Raw genomic sequence first — 27,009 nt, 5'->3', positions numbered from 1 at the left:
CCGGATATTTAATGTTGGTGCCTGGACATGGCCTGGCATTGAATATCTGTACTGAATGGGGCAAATTCTGCCTGTGGAAGTCAGCTTAAAAAAAAATTGAATGCCATGGGCTGAATATCTTCCAAAGCTGTTTCCAACATTGCCATTAACCTATAATTTTGTATTGTAGAGATGCTTCTTCAGGAGACATCATATTGACCAGCTCCAAAGTACACATACAGATATGGTAACATATAGCACACTTAAGCACTACTACTGTATCTGAGTTTGTGCTTTGAGGGGTCCTTCTACAAGGTGCACCGGAAAATGGGCTGTGCTAGTGTAAGCGTGTGTTTTGGGCACACACAGATCCATTTTTTAGCGCGCCTGTAAAAAAAAGGCCTTTTAAAAATTTTTGCCAAAAATGGACATGCTGCAAAATAAAAATTGGTATGCATCCATTTTGGGTCTGAGACCTTACTGCCAGCCATTGACTTAGCAGTAAGGTCTCACACGGTAACCGTGCGGTAATCGCCTAGAAAGTTGTGAATATAAATTCTAATTAAAGCCAATTAGTGCTGCTATTTGGTTGTAAAGTACCAATTATCAGTGCTAATTGGTTTGTTAATCAATTATATTGTGCACACAATTTGGCCATGTGACCAAATTAGCATACACAACTTAAGGTAACATATGTAGAATTTGGGGGGATGTGTGTGAGCTTTTTGGTGCCTTTACGGATCCATTGTACTTGCAGCATTTGGTTGGAGAAGTTTCAGATCAGTAAAGTATTTATTGAAAATCCCTACAATACAAAATTATAGGTTAATGGCAACGTGGGAAAGACCTTTGGAAGGTAAAGTACCTTCCCTTTGAAAAAAAAATATGTAGAGTAGTGGAAAGAGATTTCTCACAGAGGTTTTAGAAAAGAAACCCTCAAAATTAATTTAAGGACTTTTTGACACAATATGGTCAGTATTCAGTCTGTGGCATTCAATGGTTTTTTTTTAAAGCTGACCTCTATAGGCATAATTAGCCCTATTCAGTACTTATACTTTAAAAGTAATTGTTGAAGAGTTTAAATAATATGTGCCTGAATGGGAGCCAGTTGAATAAAAAAAAAAGAGGGATTAATTTTCAGTGGGACTTATCTATGTAGCAATGGTACTGACCAGGTGTATACCCCAAATTTTAGTGGCTTTATCCAGATAGTACCAATAAACATAAACATAATGGGCTTTATATTCAGCCGGATGCAGTGAGTGTTTTGAATATCCAGTTATTTTTGAGTTGGCTAACACATAAACGCTTAAGTTGATATTCAGCACTTAAGCGGCCATAGATTAGTACATACAGGGGGTCCTTTTGAGTGGAGGAGTAGCCTAGTGGTTAGTGCAAAAGACTTTGATCCTAGGGAACTGAGTTTAATTCCCACTGCAACTCCTTGTGACTCTGGGCAAGTCACTTAACTCTCCATTGCTCCTGGTACAAAATAAGTACCTGAATATATGTAAACCGCTTTGAATGTAGCTGCAAAAACCTCAGAAAGTCCCATTTCCCTTCCCTTTTACAAAGGTGCGCTGAAAGATGGCCTGCGCTGGTGTAGACACATGTATTGGATGTGTGCAGAACCATTTTGGGCCTGAGACCTTACCGCCACCCATTCACTTAAGGTCTCACGCATTAACTAGGCGGTAATCATCAGCGAGCATACAATTCTGATTACAGCCCGGTTAGCTCTGTGCACCAGAACATTTTCCGGCATATGTAGCGGATGCGCGTAAAAGATGAAATTACCACCCAGACCACATGGTAGCCGGGAGGTAGTTCAAAATTGATGCACATAGGACACATGTATGCACCTACGCTTCTTAGTAAAAGGGTCCCAAAGATAGGACAGACTTTTAAGCAGTCCCATTTATACGCTAAACTTGCCTGCCCCCAACATAGCCAGCTTTGAGTTAGGTACTAACTACAAATTTCAGTGGCACGTAGCCAGTTAAGTGCCACTGAAAATTAGCAGCTAGCACCAACCAAGTGACTTAACTAGTCAGTGGCTGGCTAAATCGCTTTGAATATTGACCAGAAAGCTTTGGAATATCTTGGCATTATTCGGATAGTACTGGGAAGGTCAAAGAGTGGTGCATGGTTGGATCCAGGAGTTACTCGGTTAGCAGTGATATTCAGTCCACTGAGTATGTAACTGCCCAAATAAAGTCAGGACAGAAAAAAGTTATCTTACTTTTATTTGGTTACCTATCTATGTACCGTCTAAATATTGCTGGTACCTGATTAAGTAATACCCACTAACCTATACTCAAATATTCAGCACCAGCCAGTATCTGGAAACTGCCACTGAATATCCAGGTATAAAATAACCCACAGTGGTTGGTGTTTCACTGACCACCATGGACTGAATAGCACGCAAATGGGGGGGGGGGGGGGGGGGGCAGTGGCTATGTCACATCTTGATCCTTCAGAACCATTTTTATAGCAGTCTTCTACATTCTTAAGCAAGTCTAAAATTTCAAATTGTACAAATGTGATAATGTCAACTTAAGATCTTTTCCCATCTGTATTAGTTTTCTTTTCCACATCCCATACCTTTGTCAGCCTAATTACCTCCTTAGTTTCTCTTGGGGGTTTTTTTTCCTATATATTTTTTTCCTGTTCTGATCTTTCTACCATAAAAAGTATTTTAGTGAAATCATATTTGCAAAACTTCTGTTACCACCTGGTGTGCCTTATGATGCAGTTTGTTCCTGTACTTAGCCAAATTTATAGAGCATGTATCACCTGAAATCTAAATGATATTGCCTACAAGTGTCACCATTAGCTCTCTGCTACTAGGCTTTGAAAGGAATGTGTGGTTAAATGAATAATTTTGAAGACAAAGAGCAATGTATGTTAAGTCAAAAGCAAATGATCTTGATTGTAAATAAGCTTAAATGAATGGGCTCTTACTGTTTATTTAGCTATCATTACCAACACTCTCATTCAGTAGGACTCAGGAAAACAAGTAAGCAGCATTTAAAAAGACATTTTAATTGTAAGGCTGTTAATTACTAGCAGTGTTTGCTTGAACTAGATAATGAAGTACAAGATGCATACATATCGGTTTATTTGTGGGCAGATTTTAACAAGCAGAGCAGTTGGGAGTAAGAGAAACAACAAACAGAATTTAGTAATTTTAAAAAGATGTATATTTGCTGCAGCCTTTGCCAGAGACTTGAAATGATAAGGAGAAGGATGATTTTCTTATGACTTTTCTAATAATGCTGGACTCCATTTATTCAAAAGTACTTTTTGACTGGGAGGTGGCAAAAGTACTACGATTACTACTAATCATTTCTATAGTGCTACTAGACGTACGCAGTAATGTACACTGAACATGTAAGTGACGGTCCCGGCTTGACAGAGCTTACAATCTAATCAAGACAGAGAAACAGGACAAACATGGGATAAGGGAATTACTTAAAATGGGAATGTTAAAACAGACACGGGTACTGAACAAATAAACAGGGGTTAGGAGTTAAAAGCAGTCTCAAAAGGTGGGCTTTCAGTCTAGATTTGAAGATAACCAGAGCTGGAGCTTGACATACTGGTTCAAGAAGTCTATTCCAGGCATATGGGGCAGCAATTTGTGGCAAGTATTACATTGTGAGACCACTAGGGACATAGAAAGTACCTGCATACATGACTAGATTCAGTATATGGCGCCCAAATTCGGTCATGTACGTGACTTATAAATTCATTAAAAGTGAGCCTTTTCTTTGTTTACTGCAATATGAGCTATGAAAAAAATTATTCAGTATGTGCTGTGGGATTTATAGCACTTTTAAAAAGTTACAAAATGGGTTTTATGCAAAGAGCAGTACAAATAGAGAGGGTATAACAGCAGACAACCAAAGTATATAGACAAAAAAGAGCAACACTGGGCCTTCAAGACTAGCACAACAGGAGTACTTTATTAACAGGTGACCCGACACGGGCCGTGTTTCGGCACCAAATGACGCCTGCCTCAGGGGTCAGAGTATTAATACTGAAGTGTATTAATAATGAGGTCAAGTGCTTCAACGCATTAAAGTATTGTTTAAGATATCCGCTGTAAAGCGAAAAAGCAGGCTCTAGCAAAAAGCCTTCTCCTGTGCACCGGTAATTGGTGAAAACGATCGGGCATCTAAACCAGTTTCTTTTCCCGATCGTTTTCACCGATTATCGGTGCACAGGAGAAGGCTTTTTGCTACAGCCTGCTTTTTCGCTTTACAGCGGATATCTTAAACAATACTTTAATGTGTTGAAGCCCTTGACCTCATTATTAATACACTTCAGTATTAATACTCTGACCCCTGAGGCAGGCGTCATTTGGCGCTGAAACACGGCCCGTGTCGGGTCACCTGTTAATAAAGTACTCCTGTTGTCCTAGTCTTGAAGGCCCAGTGTTGCTCTTTTTTGTCTGTTTTTATGTAAAGGGCAACTCATTGAAATTTGGAGATAGACTTCTTTAAAGTATTGCATCAAATTTATAAAAAGAAGACTTTCCATATTGGCTTATACTATTCCATTTAAAAGTACATCTTTGAGAAGTGACAATAATCTTGCATAAGAAAGCATGACCTTATTGTATTTTCCCATGAATCATTTTTATATTTCAGGGTTGGGTACAACTTCATGTCATTTGAAAGAAATTGCACCTAAAATCCAAAGGCAATTTCAGGTAGTTTTGTGAGCACTGCAGATTCCATCTTTGATATTTAGTAAAGCCTGAGATCTTTCAAACTACTGAAGTCTGCATATCAGCAAACTGCAATGGTTAGGTTTCTGTTTGTGTTTATTACCTTTTTTTGTGCATGCCTTGAAATGACTAAATTACAGGTATTTTACATGTATTTTGTGGTACAAGACAGATACAGTCCGCTAGTATAATTTATCCTGAAGCACCCTGTTTTACAAAATTATAGAAAAGCACTGCAATTTGCTCAATTTTTTATTTCTAAGACTATGGTAAAATCTTCAAAGCCCAAGATGCCTTCCAGATAAGAGCTTAGCCATGCAATAAACAATTTTCATCAAAGCACTGGGTTTGTGCAAGTGGAGTGAATTGAGGATTTAAAATTTTGATAATGTCCCTTATTTATTAGCTATTTTGTCTTTTGTATTTTGACCTAATTCATCCACTAAAGGCATCGACCCTCTGCAAGATTAGATATACACACATATATACAGCAGTCCAAATCAGATTATCTGCAATCAAGGTAATTGTGTGCTACAAAATTGTCCCTGTATGCTGTGCAGCTGCCTTTTGGATCCACCGTTTGATCCCAAGTGACTATGAGAGTTAGAAAGCTACAAGTGTTCTTCCTAACCTTCATCTCATCTCAGTATATAATCACTTTTTAACTCTTTTCTACTATTTCAATTTTTGACTACAAAACCTAGCTGGGTTTTAATTGGATCCACCAAACATTGTTTCTTGTAATTCAGAAGAAGCTTTGCAGTCCTGGAAGAATATTTAATTTTACACAGAAAATACAGTTTTCTCTCATGCAGTTGTAGAAAAGAAACACTTTAAAGGGATATGGGACAGTTAGTTTTTGTTTAAAGTGAATTTTTATACATGAAGTTATAAAGGAAATGGAGAATTATGTAATTCTCCATTTCCTTTATAACTTCATTTTTAAAATTCCCTGTGCTTCTTTAGAAGAGTATCACAACATTTAATAAATATATAAAATACCTTTGCCTCTTTGGAAAAAAAAAATCCAGTCTTTGACTTTATTAGTAAAAGTGGATGGTTTAAAAAGAAATATAAAAATAACATTTATTTTAGACTTTACAAATCCTAAAAAACATTACCTAATTTGCTGTGGGCCTTGAGCTATTAATAAGATCTCTGATCACACTTCTGTACATTCTGCACTCAGGGGTACCTACCTGGATAGTTTCTACTGGAATATTGACTAGTGTTATGCATGTACAAAAATGTTCATTTGTCTTGTCCCTGCTATTGTGAGCCTATGGTTTACTATCTACTCTCACCTGAAAAATAATATTTTGAATTAAATAGCTAAATACATTGTTTTCTGCATATTGCCTTTTTCATTGTTGATATGTTAACTTTAATTTTTTTTGTTTTTGCAAGTACAAATGTTTATTTGGCTTTGGGGCTTATTTTTGAAAGAGAAAAGTGTCTAAAAAGTGGCATAAAGCAGCATTTCAATGTTTTTCTCACAAAAAAAATGTCCAAATTGGTATTTGTTTTTTTTATATGCTATTTTAACTGCAGTGCATCCAGAATCTCAAGGTGGAGTATCAGGGGGGCGTGTTAAGGGTGAGATTTGGGTGCTCCTAAGACTTGGATGTTTTTCAGCCATAATGGAACCAAACAAAATCATCCAGGACTAAAGCTTCAATGTTTTGGTCTAGACCTGTTTTTAGAACGAATAAGGCACAAAAAGTTGCCATAAATGACCAGAAGACCTATGGAGGGATGACCCTCCCTTACTTCCCCAGTGGTTACTGACCCCCTTCCACCCCCCAAAAATGTGATTAAAATGTTACTTACCAGCCTCTATGTGAGCCTCAGATGTTATATTCAGGTCCATTAGAGCAGCATGCAGGTCTCTGGAGTAGTCTAGTGGTGGGTGCAATGCATAGTAGACAGGTGTACCAAGATCCATACCTCTCCCTGCCTATTACACTTGTGGTGAAAACGGTGAGCCCTCCAAAACTCACCAGAAACCCACTTTACCCACATATAGGTGTCTCCTTTACCCATAAATGCTATTCTAGTGGAGTACAGTTGGGAGTAGTGGGTGTTGGGGGGCTCAACAGACAAGATAAGGGAGCAATGGTGAGATGTGTACCTGGGAGCATTTATTTGAAGTCTACTGCAGTGGGTGCCCCACAGCTCTCCTGGGATGTCTGGCGGACTAGTCTGCTAAAAATGCTGGCCCTTCCTACACCCCAGCGGCTTGATTTTTTCTGTTTTGCATTTGGACATATTTTTTTGTTTGAAAATGGAAAAAAAAGTACAGAGCACAAAACCTTGTTTGAAACAATATTAAAAAAAAGATATATGTTTTCCTTTTCTAAAAAATGGTGCTCTTTCCTATTTGAATTTTAGATATTTTGTGCAAAATGTCCAAAGTCGGACTTAGACATCATATCGATAATGCCTCTCCAGATGTCATATGTCCCATGTTTTGTTGGCATAGTAAATGCATCATGTTTAACTTATACATTTTCATGCATTTACAAGCACATTTAGAAAAAGAAAGGTACATTTTTCAGGGGCATCATGAAATGAATCAAATGATGATGTACTTAGACGATCTGGGAAGAGTTTGAAAAGTCAGAAAACAGGGGAACACTTTAAAGTATGGGAAGCCAATGGAAATTAAATTGTGTTACAGCTTCCATAAAGCTGATACTGTTCCACAGGTTGTGTTTTTTTACACATGGGGAGCTTTAAGCATCATCACATCCTCCTAAGCAGTGGCGTAGCCAAGGGTGGGCTTGGGTGGGCCCAGGCCCACCCACTTTGGGTTCAGGCCCACCCAGTAGTAGCATACCTATGATGTGGCTGGCAGGGATTCCCAAGCCCCATCAGCCGAAAACTTCTATCAATTGCCCCTCCTGCTTACCTTGTAAGTAGCAGATCTTCGCCTGCAGTGACATACATACTGCTCGCACCGGCCCCACAGCCTTCCCTCTGATGTATTTCTGCCTATGCGGAAACAGGAAGCTGCATCAGAGGGAAGGGTGTGGGGCCAACATGAGCAGTGTGTATTAGTTGCTGCTCGCTGCTGGTGAAAATCTGCTATTTAAAAGGTATGTGGGAGAGGGGGGATGTTTGAGAGACCATATGGCATGCAGGCGAGAGGAGAGACCAAATCATCTGTGGGACGGGGCGAGGTTCTTCTGCCCACCCAAAATTGGATGTCTGGCTACGCCCCTGCTCCTAAGTGCCATTCATCTGTCACGTTTATTCGTCACATGCAGGAGATAATATCCCAGATACAATCCCAGACTTCAACACTTCTACTCAATGAGGGAGATTTGAAATGGTGTTTTGTGCCTGTGAGGTAAGAACCCCCAAGATATTTGACTCTGTTGAGATGGAGAGGTCAGGGTAAGCTAGAGTGCTGCAGGGATATGTAGTTGGACTGGTGCTATTTAACATGTTTATAAATGATCTGGAAATTGGAATGATGAGTGAGGTGATTACATTTGCAGATGACACAAAACTTTTCAAATTTGTCAAAACAAATGTGGATTGTGAAAAAGTGCAGAAAGTCCTTAAGAAACTGGAAGGTTGGGCTTCCAAACTACAGATGAGCACTAATGTGGACAAATGCAAAGTGATGCACATTGGGAAGAATAATCCAAATCATAGTTACCTGATGCTGGGGCCCACCTTAGGATTCAGCGCTTAAGAAAAAGATTTAGGTGTCATTGTAAACAATATGCTGAAATCTTCTGCCAATAAAGCAAACAGGATGCTGGGAATTATTAGGAAAGGAAAGCAAAATAAGAGCAAGAATATTATAATGCCTCTGTATTGATCCATGTTGCCACCTCACCTTGAGTATTGCATTCGATTCTGGTTGCCGTATCTCAAAAAAGATATAGCAGAGTTAGAAAAGTTTCAAAGAAAAGTGACCCAAATGGTAGAGGGGATGGAATACCTCCCATATGAGGAAAGGCTAAAGAGGTTAGTCCTCTTCAGCTTGGAAAAGGTAAGGGAGGATATGTTGAGGTTTAGAAAATCCTGAGTGGAATAGAATGGGTGAAAGTGAACCATTTTTTCACTTTTCAAAAAGTACAAAGACTAGGGGACACTCGGTGAAATTACATGGAAATACTTGTAAATTAAATAGGAGGGCATATTTTTTTTCACTCAAAGAATAGTTAAGTTCTGGTACTCATTGCTGGAGGATGTGGTAATAGTGGTTAGCATATCTGGGTTTACAAAAGGTTTGGACAAGTTCATGGAGGGAAAGTCCATAGTCTGTTATTGAGATGGACATGGGAGAAGCCACTGCTTGCCCTCGGATTGGTAGCATGGGATGTTGCTACTAATTGGATTTCTGCTAGGTACTTGTGACCTGAATTGGCCACTGTTGGAAGCAGGATACTGGGCTATATGGATCATTGGTCTGACCCAGTAAAACTATTCTTATGTTCTTATGACAGTTTAGGAGAGTTTTATGGCCAGGCTGAGGGAGAAAAGAGGTTTTCATCATAGAATGTAAAGTTAAATATGGCAACTTTCTTCAGCGCTAGGTCAGTAAAAGAAGACCAGACTAGAAAGTCTATTCATAAGTTATCCAGAAAAAAGGCCATGAAATTACTGCACACTGGAAATTTCAGACTCCCATCTATGTGTGGTTCTTTCTATTTCTGCAAGATTGAGTATGAGGTGTCATAACATTTTCAAGAATACAACTCGCACATTCAGCATACTAGAGGCAGTAGCGTACCAAGGAGAGGCGGTGGGTGCGGTCCGCCCTGAGTGCACGCCGCTGGGGGGGTGCCGCGCACCTGTGCGCTATGTTGTTTCTGTGCTCCCTCTGCCCCGGAACAGGTTACTTCCTGTTCCGGGGCAGAGGGAGCATGGAAATGAACGAAGCGGACAGGCACGCGGCACCCTCCCAGCGGCATGCATCCGGGGGGTTCTTTCGCTGGGGGTCCTATCATTGGGGGGGGTTGGGGGGGGTCACACTGCACCGGGGGGGGGGGGGGTGCTGCACCCGGGGGGCGGGGCGCATCGGCGATCCGCCCCGGGTGTCAGCCCCCCTAGGAACGCCACTGACTAAAGGACATCAAAGAGAGTGTTTGAGGAAAGACTACATGAACTTTGGTACAAAATAAACCAGAAGTAGGACAAATCATTTACAGACCACTGAAATTTACAAACAACATTTTGGTATAGTCCTCAATTGATAGATAACAATAATGGAGACTTTTGTAATTTTGATCAGAAATAACACTTTGCTTCACATAGCAAAGTGTATGCAATGTTTATATGAAGCAGTGCTTTATGTCACAAAAGTAGCTCATATATAAATGCAATCCCCCATTAGGTTGGAATTACTAGCAGAGTAAGGCCCTGTGGAGAGTCACTGGGGGGGAGTGACTGGGAGGTCCTTGGGTGGGAGGAAGCTCAGCCCACGGGGAGTAACTTTGGAATAAAATGCAGAGAGAAAGTGCACTGAAAGGAAGAGTGACAAGGGGGGAGGAGACTAGGAGGAGAGTTAAATGGTTACCCTTTAGGGGGGCTTTTTGCCTGTCTGCCGGTTTAGGTTTTTTCTTTTTTGTTTTCTGTTTGTAGCTGTGTGTCTTTGGTTGCATGCAAGGCCTTGTCAAGTGACCTGATGAAGGAGAAGGGGGACCCTATTAAATAAAGAAGTGAATCTATTGGCTAAGGACAAGGAGAGTTGCTGTTAAAAAAAATAAAACAGTAAGTTTGGAGGAGAGCTCTGGGTGGGCAGTGAAGGGACCCAGCCCAGGAGCGTAGGATAGGAGCCAGGGAGTGCCCATCCCATAGTCAGGGTGAGTCAATACAAAGGTCATCCTAGGGGAGGCTAGACCACAATGGTCTGGACCTGAGATAAAGAAAGGAGTCAAGCATTTGGAACACTATCTTTGGGGATAGACACAGACTGGAGATGTACAAAGTGTAAATATCCTGTTTCAGAGTACCTTGTAAAATATACCCAAAGGGAAGAGAATACAGAGGTACCCCTGGGGAATATCGTAAGAACAATTTATTTAAAGATTGCACTAAGGGATGGAGAGTTTATGCAGTTGGAATGTTCCTGTGGTTTCAAGTTGAAGAATAAACTGTTTGAGCTTAAGTTGCTGACTACAGAATGGTCATTTTGAACTAGACAGTGTATCGCTGACCCCTCAAGACAGCCTATTTTAACTGCCAGCCTTGCATCCCACAGAGATTTGGACCTTGACTTTCAGGCTCCTGGGGGAGAAAAGGGTATTCCCACCCACTAACATTTCTTTCCCCAGGTGGAGACATTGCGCGCCAAGTGAGTGAGGGAGGGTCTGACGGAGTCTACCCTTCATAGGAGCTCCAGCACATTCGGACCCCGGACCCAGAAGCACTCAGGTAAAGTGGCATTATATAAATAATAAATCAATTTATGTATTTTTGAAGAAATCCAAAACATCCATGTGCCACTTCAGCTGCAAACATACAGAGATTTATAGATTGCTACAAGTACCTTCAAATATAGCCAGCCATCAGTTAGCTGAACCCATTCACCATGATCTGCAGTATAGAATTGTTTCAGATCTATAATGTTTGATCCCAGATTCTCTACATGACTGTTAGGTCCATTGTGTGGTATCCAGTTCAAGTCAGCTTGTTTCATTGGGGGACTTGCCATTCAAATTCCTGTGCCCATCAAATAGCCCCCTGTTATGGTTAATCTCAGTGGTCCAAAAGGCAACATTATAGGCATAGCTGATGTCAAGATGTTAACAGGGGAAAGTCTAATCCAGTCTGAGGCCTGCCATTGTGTGCACTGAGTGTGAGATCAGAAGCTTTTCTAAATATTTTGCATAAGGAAGGCTCACAGGTTAGGCTGTGGGCCTGATAATATTGGCCTTGTAGTTGAAGTAGTTGGTAATTGGGAGGTGGGGGAAAGGGGATGGGATAGGAAATATTATTGGGTAGGGGTGTAGTTTGGGTTATTCAGGGGCTGTAATTATGGCTTGTTTTCAGATGGGAGTGTGACTGGAGGGAAACAGTGTCCTGGGGGGGGGGGGGGGGGAGAGGATAGGGAAGTACCAGGTAAGCTACAGGTGGAATAGGAAGGATGTAGAAGGTTTGGTAATGGATAGATTAAGCCATGTAAGTGGGAGGTATATGGTTTGTGTAAGATGATTGGGCAGTGAATCTGGGTGGGAAGGAAAGAGTCAGTTCTGAATGGATTTTGTTAGTGGGTTTTATTCTGAGGTATTTGGCATGTAGAGAGTAGCAGAATTAGACAGGCTGAGGGAGTGTGAGGTCGGGATTGTAATTGCCTCCCTGCTGTCCCTTAGGGGCCCTTTTGCAATTGCATAAGGGCCTACATGCACACAGTGTGCATCACATCGGCATTTATACCCGGCTAGCACGTGCACATGGCACTGAGTCCAAGTCTGGTGCACGTCGAAAACACAAGGTACAAAATAATTTTCTATTTTCTACCGCAGGAACATTCCCAGCAGTAATCGGCAGTTGGCACGTGATGGATGGCTATCACGCAGGTAACATGTGAGCCTTTACCTCTAAGTCAATGAGTGGCATTAAGGGCTCAGGCCATAAATAGATGCGTGCTGGTTTTCATTTTGCCACATGTCCATTTCCTGGCCCCAAAACTCCCTGTTTCTTCAGACGTGCTGTAGAAATGGTCCGAACATGTCCAATACAAGTGCCCACACTACCGTAGATTACTTTTTGGCACACCTTTGTAAAAAGGCCCCTCAATTTCTTGGTTGGGGTTGTTTTGGTGGGGATGGTGGGTTCTTCTGGGTTTGTTGTGTTTTTCTGTTTTGTTGGGCACAGGGGTGGGTTGGGGGTTGCAGCTGCAGGACACTGAAGAAAGATTTCATGGAAACTTCTGTTAGTCTGGTTGTGAACCCTTGGGCCCTGGCCGAGGCTTAATATAGGGGTTAGGTCAAGGCCGAGGGTGTGCCGAGCAGGCACTACACACTACCCCAGCTACCAAGCCCTGTACACACACGCAGCAACCAACTTGCACCTCCAGAAAAGGGAAGATAGAGCAATTAGGTGGGCCTCACGGCCTATCAGGAACCGATTCACTCAGAATTCAAGCATGCAGGCCTCACGGCCTAACTGGAACCAACTAATACTTAGGGAGGGGAGAAAGAGACTAAACAAGGGGTGCCCCGCGGGGACCGGAGCACCAGCAACACCCTTGGTGCTTGTAATCAAGGAGAAAGGGAAGCATACACAGAAACACGTCAAGCCATAGCCCACCACACACAAAGAAGGTGAGGGACTGGAATATAAGATACTGTAGGCAGAGACCCTCAGCAGGCAGGGAAAGGAAAAGTCCGCAAAACAGAGTGCGGAGCCTAACACACACACCCCGCACAGAAAGGGACAGTGCTCTGTAATACAGGAGGTAGTACAGCAAAGAAAGGACTGAAACAGTCACAAAGGGAAGACTGCCGTAAACAGACAAGTGCCAAAAGCAGAGATGCTCTGCAGACAAAGGGTTAAACTAAGCTGAGCACACACACAGCAACCAGAGACCAGGAAGACTGCAGACAACGGGTTAATGAAAGAGCCAACAAACAACCCCCCATGGAGAGAAACAAAAGTGTCCCAAGTCTGCTACCAAGGCAGGACCTGCCAAGCAGAAAACAAACAGGCACAAAGGGAACTCCAAGGAAGGGGAAGCAAAACAAACAAACTGGAACAGAACGAGGTAGGAACTCACCGTTCAGCACTACAGCCAAACAGAGAAACCCAGGTGCAGTGAGAGAGGTAATTAGACACACACAGGCAGCAGCCGGCAGACAGAGACAGAGCAACAGAAACTGCAAGCAAAGGAAAGGAGTAATAACTCCATGCGAACACACAGTGAATAGCTCAGACAGAGCAAAGGTAAGGCTTCAGTAGAATCGAAGTAACGCCAAAGCAGGGGTTATAGGGAAAGGTCAGCTTAAGTAGATCAGACTGACATCAGCTCAGCCCCTGATGGACCAATCAGGAGCAGTTCCAAATATGCCCCTGTCTGACTAGCAGAATTCTAACAGTGGGTAGGAACTTCTTGAACAGGAATGTCTTGAGGTGTTCTCTAAAGATGGTGGCAGAGCAGATAAGCAGGAAGTACACATCGGCTTAGGTCCCTTGAGAAAGCAGAGGTAAAACGGGTGCCTGTTGGGATTAGCTGAGTCTTCAGTTAAGTGTTACCACTTCTGATTTCTTCATACTCAATTGCTGATCATTCTGTGAAAGTTCTATGAGGAGTTATTAACTCTATAATATAAAGGGTCAACATTGTTATAATTGAATGACTAAAAGCAAATTTATTACAAACATTTTTTTGCACAAAACACATATGTAGGTAGGAAGGTTTTTTTGGTCAATGATGATTTGAGTCACAAATGGGATTTTCTATGCTTATGCTTTAAAGTTGCTATTTAGCAAGATATCCCAGTGACTAATGAGACCTTTTTCCCCCATTACCACACATTATATATCCAAGTGAACATTGAGTCTACTTTTGAGTTCAGATTATACACATTAGTTAGTAGACCATTTGAGCCAGCACACGTTTCTTCAGTAATCTTATTGCAGTTAATCGGCATTAATTAGATTTTGTGCATTCATCTTCTTGCACACTTTTCTATAATCCTGTGTACCTAAATGCCCTGGTGTGCAGCTGAAAAGGAGATGTGGCCAGTGGTGTGGTGGTGGCATTGCAAACATTTGTGCATGGAATTATATTATACTGCCATGCTGTGTCCAAATGATACTACAAAGTTACTCAACGCTGTTAAATTGCAAGAGGATTTTGAAAAATTGTAAGAGGACCTTATGAAGTTGGGTGACTGGGAATCCAAATGGCAGTTGATGTGTAATGTAAGCAAGTGCAGAGAGACATGTGGGAAAAAGGAACCCAAACTAAACTATGTGATACAAGGTTCCACATTAGGAGTCACTGCCCAGGAAAAGGATCTAGGTGTCATCATTAATGATATGTTGAAATCCTCTGCTCAGTGTGCAGCAGTGGCTAATAAAGTAAATTTTAGGAATTATTAGGAAAGAAATAGAAAACAAAACTGAGAAAGTTAAAATGCCTTTGTATCACTCCATGGTGCAACTGCACCATGTGTGCAATTCTGGTCACCACATCTCAAAAAAGATATAGCAGAATTAGAAAAGGTACAGAGAAAGGCAATGAAAATAATAAAGGGGATGAGGAAAGGCTAAAGTGGTTAGGGCTCTTCAGCTTAGAGAAGAGATAGCTGAGGGAGATATAATAGAAGTCTATAAAATATTGAGTGGAGTGGAGTGGAACAGTTAGACGTAAATCACTTGTTTACTCTTTCTAAAAATATAGAATATAATAACATAAGCATTGCCATACTGGAACACACCAAAGGTTCATCAAACCCGATATCCTGTTTCCAAGTGGTCAATCCAGGTCACAAGGACCTGGCAAGATCCCAGAAAGGTAAAACAGATTCTATGTTGCTTATTCTAGAATAAGCAGTGGATTTTCCCAAGTCCATCTCTATAATGGATTATGGACTGGACTTTTCTTTTAGGAAATTATCGAAACCTTTGTTAAACCTCGCTAAACTAACTGCTTGTACCACATTTTCTGGCAATGAATTCCAGACTAGGATTAGTGGGCACATAATGAAGCTACTAAGTAGTAAATTTAAAACAAAATGGAGAAAATATTTCTTCACTGAATGTGTAATTAAACTCTGGAATTTGTTGCCAGAGAATGTGATAAATGCAGTTAGCTTAGTAGGGTTTTAAAAAGGTTTTGTTAATTTCCTAGGATGAGCAGCATAAAATCTGTTTTAATGTTTTGAGATCTTGCCAGGTGCTGTTGATATAGATTGGCTACTATTGGAAACAAGATACTGGGCCTGATGGATCTTTGGTCTGTCCCAGTATAGCAATGCTTATGTTCTTAAGAGTTGAGAACTGGCATTTACAGGTTTCAGCTGGCATAAAATACCAGTGCCCAAATTTGGCCACAAAAAGGGCTCTGCACAGAAAAGGAATCTAAGTACTATTCAATAAAGAGAACTCAACTTGGAACACTCTTTAAAGACTAGCATTCCACATTGATTATTTATGGGTGCCATTCATTGATTCTAGACAAAAAAAAAGCCCAGACAAAGAAATGGAGGTAGACCAATATACTTTCAACACTTCCTTAATGGTTCAAAGTTGATTGACTATCAATAAACATCCCTGTGCTGGATCTGAATTGGTCTACCCCCATTTCTTTGTCCTGTTTTGGTGTGCTTGAGGGACTCTTTTGCTTTCTTGCTCTTACATTTATTGATTCTGGTCCATAGTGCACACTCTTTCCCAATAGTGCACACATACATACCCATGCATGATGGTTCACACATGCATAATGGTTTGTGTATGTATGCACAGTTGGGAAAGAATGCACACTACCCCCGGCGAAAAGATTAACATCAAAATGTTCCTCAGATCCAAGCTGTGTGTGTATACATAAGTACATAAGTATCAGGTGTTCAGCGCTGCATGCGTCTGGTAGCGCTATACAAATGCTAATAATAATAATAATAATAATTGCCATACTGGGAAAGAACAAAGGTCCATCAAGCCCAGTATCCTGTTTCTAACAGTGGCCAATCCAGGTCACAAATACCTGGCAAGATCCCCAAAAAGTACAAAATATTTTATAATGCTTATCCCAGAAATAGTGGATTTTCCCCTAGTCCATTTAATAATGGTCTATGGACTTTTCCTTTAGGAAGCCGTACAAACCTTTTTTAAACTCCGCTAAGCTAACCTCCTTTACCACCTTCTCTGGCAACAAATTCCAGAGTTTACGTTGAACGAAGAAATATTTTCTTCAATTCGTTTTAAATTTACTACATTGTAGCTTCATTGCATGCCCCCTAGTCCTAGTATTTTTGGAAAGCGTAAACAGACGCGTCACATCTACCCATTCAGCTCCACTCATTATTTTATAGACCTCTATCATATTTCCCCTCAGCCGCGTTTTCTCCAAGCTGAAGAGCCCTAGCCACTTTAGCCTTTCCTCATACGGAAGTCATCCCATCCCCTTTATCATTTTCATTGCCCTTCTCTGCACCTTTTCTAATTCCACGTCTTTTTTGAGATGCGGTGACCAGAGCGATACAAAGGCATTATAACATCCTCATTTTTGTTTTCCATTTCTTTCCTAATAATACCTAACATTCTATTTGCTTTCTTAGCTGCAGCAGCACACTGAGCAGAAGGTTTCAACGTATCTCCTCCAGTGATTTAACGACTTTGAATAACTTTGTGTCACCAGCAAATTTAATTACCTCACTAGTTACTCCTGTCTCTAGGTCATTTATAAATATGTTAAAAAGCAGGGGTCACAGCACAGACCCCTGGGGAACTGTAGGGGTATTTCCCTGTGATCTAGCCTAAGACATCTTGGTATAATAAGATGGCTGCTGCAACAAGCCTAAGACATCTTGGTATAATAAGATGGCTGCTGCAACATCTCTGTGTCAGCAAGATCCAGCTTATGCTTGTGGAAAATCACTGACAGGCTTACTAAAGCCAAGGACAGTCTGTGTTCTAAACACCCCCTTCTATCACCCTGAGAACGGAGTAGGGAGGCAGACATGGCTCCAGAAGTTACCATTCTCCAAGGTCACAAAACAAAGAACTCTTCTTGCCATGTACTGAACTGGACAAGATCATGATTGGTTCCTACCGTCACCTGACCGAGAGGTACGGGGAAAGCGGGAACAGAAGTAAGTTAGTGAGTCAGAGACCCTTGGAAGAGGGGCAACTGGTAAGAGGACCTGAGAAATCCAGCAAGGCTCGGGGGGGAGCCAGAGACTTTGTATGATACCAACATCGTGACCTGCATCCTGGTGCAAATACCTGTGGCAGAGATATTGGCCCTGATAACCAAAGGAGTGACGGGAACCTACGTGGGCTGATAAAGATCTGCACTACAAAAGACACAGACAGCTAAAATAGCGTCTGGGGAGATTCTGCTCCGATCTTATCTGAAGCCGTCATCACGACAGCGTGGTAAGATCACAGTGATATATTTCCTGGTCTGGGGTTAGGCAGTGGTTTTATCTAAGTACGACTGGTTTATGTCAGCTCTTGGTCAGGGAAAGCAGCTAATGTGTATTTTGCATAAGATGTGATAAGTTTCATAAGGATTATTAGGTTATCATTTGTACTGTTCTAATCATTACCGTACCTAGTCTCAGGATAATCAGAGTGTAGTTTAGACAATATATTTTCGGTAGTGCTCATATCAGTAAGGGATATTTTTATTGCATAAGCTAGTGCAGAGTATTTCTATTTTCTTATCCATAATAAAGCTAATATATATATATCTATCAGCTGTGTCTTTCTTTTTCACTCTACACACAAAACACCTGGAGAGGTGCCAGAAGCAAGATTCCTGTATCTCACCCTAGATAGAGCTAGTGAGTCTGTTTGGCAGACTTATGCATCAGGGAATCTTGGTATAAGTAATCAGTGGGTACCTGTTGCCCTAGGTATTATTTATCTCATCCTACAGAACCCCACTAACCACCCTTCTCTGTTGAGAATACTGACCATTTAACCCTACTCTCTGCTTTCTATCTTTTATTCAGTTTTTAATCCACAATAGAACACTACCTCCTATCCCATGACTCTCCAATTTCCTCTGGAGTCTTTCATGAAGTACTTTGTCAAACGTCTTCTGAAAATCCAGATACACAATATCAACTGGCTCACCTTTATCCACATGCTTGTTCACCCCTTCAAAGAAAAGTAGGAGATTGGTGAGGCACGACTTCCCTTCACTAAATCCATGTTGACTTTGTCTCATTAATCCATGCTTTTGAATATGCTCTGTAATTTTGTTCTTAATAATAGTCTCTACCATTTTGCCTGGCACCGACGTCATACTCACCGTTCTATAATTTCCCGGATCTCCTCTGGAACCTTTTTTAAAAATTGGCGTTACATTGGCAACCTTCCGATCTTCCGGTACCACGCTCGATTTTAAGGATAAATTACATATTACTAACAATAGCTCCGCAAGCTTATTTTTCAGTTCTATCAGTACTCTGGGATGAATATCATCTGGTCCAGGAGATTTGCTACTCTTCAGTTTGTAGAACTGCCCCATTACATCCTCCAGGTTTACAGAGAATTCATTAAGTTTCTCCGACTTGTCAGCGTCGAATACCATTTCCGGCACCGGTATCCCACCCAAATCTTCCACGGTGAAGACGAAGCAAAGAATTAATTTAACCTCTCCGCTACGGCTTTGTCTTCCTTGATCGCCCCATTTACTCCTCGGTCATCTAGCAGTCCAACTGATTCTTTTGCCAGCTTCCTGCTTTTTAATATATCTAAAAACATCACGTGTTTTTGCCTCCAACGCAATCTTTTTTTTTAACTCCCTTGTAGCTTTCCTTATCAGTGCTTTGCATTTGACTTGACATTCTTTATGCTGTTTCTTATTATTTTCAGTCGGCTTCTTCTTCTATTTTCTGAAGGATTTTCTTTTAGCTCTAATAACTTCCTTCACCTCACTTTTAACCACGCTGGCTGTCGTTTGGTCTTCCTTCCTCCTTTTTTAATATGCGGAATATATTTGGCCTGGGCTTCCAGGATGGTGTTTTTGAACAGGATCCACGCCTGATGTACATTTTTGACCCTCACAGTCGCTCCTCTAAGGTTTTTTTTCATCGTTCTTCTCATTTTATCATAGTCTCCTGTTTTTAAAGTTAAACGCTAACGTATTTGATTTCCTATGTATACTTACTTCAAAGCTAATATTTTATTTATTTATTGCATTTGTATCCCACATTTTCCCACCTATTTGCAGGCTCAATGTGGCTTACAAAGTTTGGTTATGACATAATCATTACATGATATCAGATACAATTAGTAATGTACAAAGATTAGGTGATTTTATATATCAAATCCGATCATATTATGATCACTGTTATCAAGCGGCCCCAGCACCATTACCTCCCACACCAGATCATGCACTCCACTAAGGACTAGGTCTAGAATTTTTCCTTCTCTTGCCAGCTCTTGTACCAGCTGCTCCATAAAGCTGTCCTTGATTTCATCAAGGAATTTTAACTCCCTAGCGTGCCCTGATGTTACATTTACCCAGTCAATATCGGGGTAATTGAAATCACCCATTATTATTGTGTTGCCCAATTTCTTTGCGTCCTTAATTTCCTTTAACATTTCTGCATCTGTGTGTTCATCCTGGCCAGACGGACGGTAGTACACTCCTATCACTATCCTTTTCCCCTTTACATATGGAATTTCAATCCACAGTGATTCCAATAAGTGTTTTGTTTCCTGCAGAATTTTCAATCTATTTGATTCAAGGCTCTCGTTAATATACAATGCTACCCCTCCACCAATTCGATCCATCCTGTCACTACGATATAATTTGTACCCCGGTATGACAGTGTCCCACTGGTTATCCTTCCACCAGGTCTCAGAGATGCCTATTATATCTAACTTTTCATTTAGAGCAATTTATTCTAACTCTCCCATCTTATTTCTTAGGCTCCTGGCATTCGCTTATAGACATTTAAAAGTACGTTTGTTGTTCCTATTTACATCATGCTTAGTACTTGATAGTATTAATTTGCAATCTTTTGTCTGATTTTTATTTTTATTTAAGGACACCTGATCTACTACGGTCTCTTTTGCAACCTCACTATCAGGATACCCTATCTTCCCTGTTTTGGTGATATCTTTGAAAGATACCTTATCCCAAACCATACGCTTTTAAGCGACTGTTTGCGACCCCCCCATTTCTAGTTTAAAAGCTGCTTTATCTCCTTTTTAAATGCCGATGCCAGAAGCCTGGTCCCACCCAGGTTAAGGTAGAGCCCATCCTTTTGGAATAGGCTCCCCCTTCCCCAGAATGTTATCCAGTTCCTAACAAATCTAAAACCCTCCTCCCTGCACCATCATCTCATCTACCCATTGAGACTCCAGAGCTCTGCCTGTCTCTTGGGCCCTGCGCGTGGAACGGGTAGCATTTCAGAAAATGCTACCCTAGAGGATCTGGATTTGAGCTTTCTACCTATGAGCCTAAATTTGTCTTCCAGAACCTCTCTCCCACATTTTCCTGTGTCATTGGTACCCATATGTACCAAGACAGCCGGCTCCTCCCCAGCACTATCTAAAATCCTATCTAGGTGACACGTGAGGTCCGCCACCTTCACACCAGGCAGGCAAGTCACCAGGCGATGCTCATGTCCACCAGCCACCCAGCTATCTATATGCCTAATGATCGAATCGCCAACTACAACAGCTGTCCTAACCTTTCCCTCCCGGTCAGCACAGTGCGAGAGGATAATACATTCCCTGGTGGGCAGGTCCTGGCTACAGGAGTACTTCCTACTTCACCAGGGTGATGCTCTCCTTCTAGGAGTCCTCCCTCCTCTAAGGTACTGTAGCTTTTGTAGTGGTGTATAGTTGGGTAGGTTTTGGTTGGGTTTCAGAGGGCTCAGCAGACAAGATAGGAGAGCAATGGTGAGATGTGTACCTGGGAGCTTTTATATGAAGTCCATAGCAATGCCCCCTAGGGTGCCCCATTGCTCTCCTGAGATGTTTTTGTGACCAGTCTACTAAGATTGCTGGTGCCTCCTGCATCCCAATGGCTTGATTTTGTGTGTTTTGCACTTGGACTTTTTTTTTTTAAATGGACCGAAAAGATAAATGTAGAGAGCACAAAACCATCTAGTATGTGGCCATTTTTGAAAAAAATATATAGATATTTTGCTGTTTTGAAAATGGCTTTATTTCCTATATGGATTTGGGATGTTTAGCATAAAGGACTAGATTCTATATATCATGCCTGAAATGAAATTCATAGTAACATAGTAACATAGTAGATGACGGCAGAAAAAGACCTGCACGGTCCATCCAGTCTGCCCAACAAGATAACTCATATTTGCTGCTTTTTGTGTATACCCTACTTTGATTTGTACCTATGCTCTTCAGGGCACAGACCGTATAAGTCTGCCCCGCACTATCCCCGCCTCCCAACCACCAGCCCCACCTCCCAACCACCGGCTCTGGCACAGGCACAGACCGTATAAGTCTGCCCAGCACTATCCTCACCTCCCCAGCTCTGCCTCCCAACTCCGGCTCTGGCACAGACCGTACAAGTCTGTCCAGCACTATCCCCGCCTCCCAACCACCAGTCCCGCTTCCCACCACCGGCTCTGGCACAGACCGTATAAGTCTGCCCAGCCCTATCCCCGCCTCCCAACCACCAGCCCCGCCTCCCGATCTTGGCTAAGCTCCTGAGGATCCATTCCTTCGGCACAGGATTCCTTTATGCTTATCCCACGCATGTTTGAATTCCGTTACCGTTTTAATTTCCACCACCTCCCGCGGGAGGACATTCCAAGCATCCACTACTCTCTCCGTGAAAAAATACTTCCTGACATTTTTCTTGAGTCTGCCCCCCTTCAATCTCATTTCATGTCCTCTCGTTCTACCACCTTCCCATCTCCGGAAAAGATTCGTTTGCGGATTAATACCTTTCAAATATTTGAACGTCTGTATCATATCACCCCTGTTTCTCCTTTCCTCCAGAGTATACATGTTTAGTTCAGCAAGTCTCTCCTCATACGTCTTGTAACGCAAATCCCATACCATTCTTGTAGCTTTTCTTTGCACTGCTTCAATTCTTTTTACATCCTTAACAAGATACGGCCTCCAAAACTGAACACAATACTCCAGGTGGGGCCTCACCAACGACTTATACAGGGGCATCAACACCCCCTTTCTTCTGCTGGTCACACCTCTCTTTATACAGCCTAACAACCTTCTAGCTACTGCCACCGCATTGTCACACTGTTTCGTCGCCTTCAAATCCTCAGATACTATCACCCCAAGATCCCTCTCTCCGCCCGTACCTATCAGACTCTCCCCGCCTAACACATACGTCTCCCGTGGATTTCTACTTCCTAAGTGCATCACTTTGCATTTCTTCGCATTGAATTTTAATTGCCAAACCTTAGACCATTCTTCTAGCTTCCGTATGTCCTTTTTCATGTTTTCCACTCCCTCCGGGGTGTCCACTCTGTTACAGATCTTAGTGTCATCCGCAAATAGGCAAACTTTACCTTCTAACCCTTCGGCAATGTCACTCACAAATATATTGAACAGAATCGGCCCCAGCACCGATCCTTGAGGCACTCCACTACTTACCTTTCGCTCCTCCGAGCGAATTCCATTCACCACCACCCTCTGGCGTCTGTCCGTCAACCAGTTCCTAATCCAGTTCACCACTTCGGGTCCTATCTTCAGCCCCTCCAGTTTATTTAAGAGCCTCCTGTGGGGAACCATGTCAAAAGCTTTGCTGAAATCTAAGTAGATTACGTCCATAGCTCGTCCCTGATTCAATTCTCCTGTCACCCAATCAAAGAACTCAATGAGGTTCGTTTGGCACGATTTCCCTTTGGTAAATCCAATTTCCATGCGGTATAGAATAGGGCGATCAGCCATGACAGTGCCTAATTCTAGGTGCGGCCATTTATGCCAAGTAAAACTTGGTTTAAATACCAGCACCTAAGTTAGGCGCAAAATCCTGCTTGTAGTTTTCCAAAACGCCCATGACCCACCCATTCCATGTCCATAGCCATGCCCTCTTTTCAGCAACCTGCATTAGCATTTATGTGCACCACTTTGCAGAATATGATTAGTGGGTATTGTGCATAACTTCTAATTAATGCCAATTAGTGCTGATAACTGCTTGCTAACATTCAATTATCAGCACTGATTAGTTTGATAATTATGGGGTCCTTTTACTAAGGTGCACTGAAAAGTGGTCTGTGCTGGTGTTGATGTGTGTATTTTTCAGCGCACCTGCAAAAAAGGTCTTTTGGGGGGGGGGGGCGAAAATGGACATCGGCAAAATGAAAATTGGTGCGCGTCCATTTTGGGCTTGAGATCTTACCATCATGCATTCACTTAACAGTAAGGTCTCACGAGTTAACTGGGTGGTAATTGTCAGCACGCGTACAATGCCGATTACCACCCGTTTAGTGCCATGAACTGAAAATTTTCCAGCATGCATAGTAGGCGTGCGTAAAACATTAAATTAACGCCCAGGTCATGTGGTAGCCAGGCAGTAGCTCTGAATTGGTGCACGTTGGACATGCATAGGTGCCTACATGGCTTAGTAAAAGGGCTCCTATGTTATGTGTCTTGTTATGGGATACACTGTGATTTCTGCGCTGAAATTTCAGCACAATATATAGAATCCGACGGAAAATGTCAGAAGTCTGACTTAGACGTCATATCGAAAATGCCCCTCCATTTATGCATAGTGTGCACTTATCGGTGAATGACATTTGTTTGCAATAACTACCCATCCCTAATATACATCAAAGAAACTTCTTGGCACAGTTTATATAGAAGAGTACCACAAGGTTTGACTTTATCAGCCACCCTGTTTAACATTTCATGTTTCCATTGTGAAATATGTTAAGAGAGATCAGAATAATCTTTTGATTGTATCCTGATGATATCTTGTTTATACCTTTTTCTGTGCTTCAGGGACCCCAGAGTACTAAATGATTAGGGATTGGTTTTCAATAAGTGATTTGGCTATTAACTTTAAAATGACAAATGTTTTTGAGGTTATGGCCAGAAATTCTATTTATGGTGCCGAAAAATCAGCACTGATAAAATTTCACAGTAAGTGTTATTCTATAAAGAGTGCTTAGAGTTGGGCAACGTTTATAGAATAGCATGTGGCACCAGGTTCTGCACCTAATATTAAGCGTGAGGACATACACCAAGTAAAACCTGGTGCAAATTCTTGTGCCTAAATTACTACTACTACTACTACTACTTAACATTTCTAGAGCGCTACTAGGGTTACGCAGCGCTGTACAATTTAACAAAGAGAGACAGTCCCTGCTCAAAGAGCTTACAATCTAATAGACAAGTGAACGGTCTGTCCGATAGGGGCAGTCAAATTGGGGCAGTTTGGATTCACTGAACGGTAAGGGTTAGGTGCCGAACGCAGCATTGAAGAGGTGGATCTCCCTTATTCTATAAAACTGTACATACATTCCAGGAATGCCCCAATCTGTCCATGCCCGGGGCGTAGCCAGACTTCGGTGGGAGGGGGGTCCAGAGCCCAAGGTGAGGGGGCATATTTTTTCCCCCCCTGGAGCCGATGACCTCCCTGCCATTACAGACCACCGCCACCGCCACCACCACCAACAACTTTGAAACCCCCCTGCCGACAACCCTCTCGACCCCCCTCCCACCGACAACCCTCCCCCATCGCCTACCTTTGCTGACGGGGGACCCCAACCCCCGCCAGCTGAGGTCCTCTTCTTCTGGCGCAAGGCTTCATTCTGTTTCTGAGTCTGCCGTCCTGCATGTTGTACGTGCAGGACGTCAGACTCAGAAACAGAATGAAGCCTTGCGCCAGAAGAGGACCTCAGCTGGCGGGGGTTGGGGTCCCCCGCTAGCAAAGGTAGGCGACTGCGACAGCGGGTTGGCGGTGGGAGGGGGGTCGAAAGGGTCAGCGGCAGAGGGATCCAGGGCCAAATCTACAGGGGCCCAGGCCCCCATGGCCCCACATAGCTACGACACTGGTCCATGCCCTTCCATTACCAGTACTCCTTTATGGATCCACACGTAAAGTTTACACACTGATCCTGGTGCCTAAAAATGTGCATGTAAATTTTATTAATTTCAATTAGTGCCTATAATTGATTACTAGCACCTAATTATCAGTACTAATTGGCTTGTTATTTAACTAAGTTGAGCTCAGAAATTGGGCAACTTTTAGCACCCATGTGCATTGGGCTACAATCCTCTTGAAAAATCGTTACTTAGTGATATGGACCTGGTTTTCATATGTGAGGAGGTTCAGTACTTTTGCATGGTTTTTGATTCACAGCTCTTTGTTCAATCCCAGATTAAGAGAGTGTTACACATGGATTCCCTTAAATTCCTTACAGTGCTATGGTTTCAAACATTTTTTTTATTTTTAATTTACATTTTTAAATTTTCCAGTGATTTACATCTTTTTAACTAAGTACAATGGTCTTCCCTGTTATAGACTTACACTTCAATGACCTAGATTATTGAAACCTGACTGGTTACATTCAGTACTACAGCTATTTGTGATGCCTCACTTTGAATATTGTAATATTGTATGCTTGTGAAATTTATTGATTAAATCTTGCATCTTCTACAAAATGCAGCAGCTCACTTAATAGGAAGAATACGACCAGTGTTGATAAATCTTAATTTTAAATTTCATTTAGTATTCAAGTGCTTATGTTTAGTAATTAAACTTGTACATAACTTCTCCAATTCTGAGATCAATAATTAGTTGTCAGGTATCATCCCAGTAGGCTACTTTAATCATCTCCACAGGAATTATTAATAGCCCCTACTATTGAAGAGGTGTGCTCAATTGTACATGGGCTAGAGCATATTCAGTGCAGGGTCCCTCTTTGTGTAATGCTTCACAATTAGCCATATGAGGAACAAATAATTTTAAACAATTATAAAATGGTAAATGCTCATTTGTTCATGTTTTTCATTGTACAATCTTAAAGTTTTATTGATTGCAATTTTTTATATTTCTCTTTTGTTTTTTATTATGTATACTATAATGTTTTAAGTTATTTTATTATGGATATTGACTCTTTTGTTGGGAGAATATAAATTTTATAAATAATAATAATAATAACAACTTTTTGTATCATAATTTGTATATTTTGATTAGGCTAGATGAGTACAAGGGGGCATTGAGTAATACGTGAAAACCAAAGCAGGGTGTGCACACTATACTGATTTCATGACCCTGTTACATACAGTGAATTCTACAAATTGTAGCATTTATTTTAGTATGATAATCAGGCAAATGACATCAATTGTGTGCTTGACAAACCAGTGTAAAAAAATTATATTTGGCTGAAGGATCCTTTCAATAAACCTTGGGAGGAGGGTAGAAAGGAATACTATTTTTGAGAGTAAAAAAAAAAAATCCAAATAGGCTGAATTGGAGTAGCTAATTACCTGCATTCTGTTCCATTTTCCTAGTGATTTGACGACTCTTATGGTAGCTGTCCCTTGTAAATACGGCAATAAATTTCAAAATCTCCAGAGGACTGGTAAATACAGGCAGATGCACTTAACTGCTGGTGAGCAACAAAAGTCAGCCTGCAGGAAACGGTAGCACTAATGTAGCTCTTGATTAATCTCTAATTACAGTTTTGTCATCCTAGCAG

The sequence above is a fragment of the Microcaecilia unicolor genome, chromosome 2 (genome assembly GCF_901765095.1).
Source record: "Microcaecilia unicolor chromosome 2, aMicUni1.1, whole genome shotgun sequence".
Taxonomy (NCBI): Eukaryota; Metazoa; Chordata; class Amphibia; order Gymnophiona; family Siphonopidae; genus Microcaecilia; species Microcaecilia unicolor.
This window is presented reverse-complemented; position numbering follows the sequence as displayed.